The sequence below is a fragment of the Poecilia latipinna genome, unplaced genomic scaffold (genome assembly GCF_001443285.1).
Source record: "Poecilia latipinna isolate Pla-1442-1.1 unplaced genomic scaffold, P_latipinna-1.0 Scaffold3262, whole genome shotgun sequence".
NCBI lineage: Eukaryota > Metazoa > Chordata > Actinopteri > Cyprinodontiformes > Poeciliidae > Poecilia > Poecilia latipinna.
Window position 1 is genome coordinate 36,568 of NW_015115878.1, and position 2,916 is coordinate 39,483.

The following is a 2,916-nucleotide window of genomic DNA, read 5'->3' on the forward strand; positions in this document are numbered from 1 at the left end:
TTGTTTACATAAGGAAATTTTGCGCATGGGTACAATGCTGGAGGGCAAAAAGACTATTCTTTAACATGTGATGCTTAGCTGCGCCGCCGCCGCAGAATAATTCCGTTATCTCAATCAAACTTAGACATGTAGATATTATTAATTTCGTGCTGTGCTTAACAGCAAAGGGAGAAACCGTTAAAGTAAAACTCGAAATCACGTCTTTCTCGCTCTCTGCATCAGCGCAGCTACTGTATGGCTAGCTCGCTGTTACCGTCTCTTACTCTCCAGTTGTGGAGTCACAATGTCTGGGTTCATGAGCGCCCCCAGCGATGAGGCAAGAGAACTGCCTGCCTCACCTCGAATCTGTTCTCTGCCGTTTCTGATCGCTCCTCAGCACACGAAACACGTTACACACACAGTTAGTGACAATAAAAACACAGTACATTAAGTACATAAGCTAAATTATGGAAAATCAGTTCATACATTAAATGTTTTAACCATTTTATTGGCGACGTACAGGCAGGATGAACATGCTCTCATAGAATAGCAACCGGTGCAGTTAGTGAGAGGTTGCGGAATCCCAGGTGAGGCTCAGCTCACTGCTGCCTCACCAGCTTCGCTTCTGAGCATTTCAATGCGAAAATGCAAAAATTCAGCGATTTTGAAGGAAAAAATCATCAGATTTGGTTAAATTAAATGGAAAATAGGTACTTTATTGTACAAACCACAGGGTAAAAATATCTTTATAAATGATTTTATTATTATTATATACTATTTTTCCATGATGACAGGTGAGGCTCTGCCTCACCTGCCTCCCCTGACTGCACGTCACTGATTTTGAAAGTTTGTTCTCTGACAAATAATTAAACAGTCTATGATTTTTATGGTAGTTTTATTTTAAAAGTGAGAGATGGGATATCAAGAAGACACTCTAGAAAATTAAATGATATTTAAATAAAAAATAATTTGCATTTCATTGAGTGAAATAGGTATTTCATCCCCTAACAACAATGACTAACATTGGTTGCCACAGACCACTGACACACCCTAATCTCAGTGAAGTCGTTATCTGGATTAGAGGCACCTGTTCCTAATTGTCACCTGCATAAAAGGTCACCTGCCAACAGACTCAGTGACATGCCAACATCTCCACCATGGGCAAGACTAAAGCGCTGTCTAAAGATGTCAGGGACAAAATTGTTGACCTACACAAGACTGGAATGGGTTACTAAGCCATAAGTAAGAAGCTGGATGAGAAGGTGACAACTGTTGGTGCAATTATTTGGAAGTCTAAGAAGTACATTACTGTTAATTAACCTAGGCCTGGAGCCTCATGCAAGATGTCGCCTCATGGAATCTTATTGATCTTGAGAAAGTTGAAAGATCAGCCATTCAGGAGGAGCTGGTTAATGATCTCAAGGCAGCTGGGACCACAGCCTCCAAAAAAACCACTGGCAAAGACCACAGCCTGCAGTGCATGCAAGGGTCCTTTGCTCAAGAAGGCTCCCATCCAGGCCTGCCTCAAGTTTGCCAATGAACATATTAATGACTCTGTGAGAGACTGGAAGAAGGTCCTCTGTGTAACAGTTGTTAAAAGGGTAAACGACGTCGCACTGGACTCAGGATCTGCACCAGTTTATTCCTAAAAGACACAGTGTGGGACACACTGAACCAGTGGGTACGGCATACAAACAGTTCCCAGCAGCGCAGTTAGGCAGCTTCTTTAATACATATATATCAGTGAAGTGCAGTGAGGTGCAAAGCTGGTGAGGCACTGACTTAATCATAATCATATATACAAATGTAGACCACCTGCATGTTATTTACATAAGGAAATTTCTTATTTTGTGCATACAGAAAATGCTGGAGGTCAAAAAGACAATTCTTTTACATACCATGCATGGCCGCACTGCCACGGTAGAATAATTCCTTTAACAATGAAACTTGGAAATTTAGGTATAATTAATTTCGTGTTATGCTCCACAGCAAAGGGAAAAACAGCTGAAGTACAACTCAAAACCACGTCTTTCTTGCTCTCTGCATTGGCCAGGCTGCACGCACTCGTTGCCATAGCAACTAGTGATGGGTAGATGAGGCGTCATGTATCGTTTCAACCCATAGTAAAACTGTCGATTCGGTGTGTGTCACTCAATACTGACATCTGCTGGACATTAAAAATTCCTACAGGCAACGTAGTGATTTGATGACATAGTCTACACAATAAGATTTAAGTCTTCGTATTTTATTGAATACTATATATTGTATTATGTCATATCTTCAGTTAAATTTGAAATATATTTGATATACAGTCAATAAAAAATGTACCATGTACACATGTACCAAAAGTGAACATTTTAGTAAATGTGTTTAGAATGAGGATGCTTGTGGACTTTTTCCCCCCCCCCCCAGATTTTTATTAAAAAAAAAAAAAAAAAAAAAGTTTTTACAACATTTTGAAATTTAGCCTTTTACGCTTTTTTGACAAAACTTCTGCTGTAGAAAAAAAATGAAGTAAACACTACATTTACAGCGAATCTTTGTTTTTCTTAGGGGTTACGTTCCGAAAATAACCCATGATAGGCAAAATCCATGAAGTAGTTACCTTTAGTTTTTACAGTTATTATACAGCATAATTAAATACTCTACATTGAAACCAAAGAACAAAAGCTGTTTTCAGGTCAGCGGATGTGCGTGTTCATCAATCGGGCCTTAATGTGATCCGGAGTCATGTCCTTAAAGCGTCTCCTCCAACCTGCCCCGCGAGATTCACAACTGTATCTACGGCAGAGCGATGGATCTCGTCATGCGAGCCTCCGGTCGGGTTTTGCGCTGCCTCTGTCCACAGTTTTTTTTTCCAGTTGGCATTCAAAGTTTCAGTTTCCATCTGCTGAATGGCCAATCTGTATTAAATACCGTACCGTTATTGGCACTCAG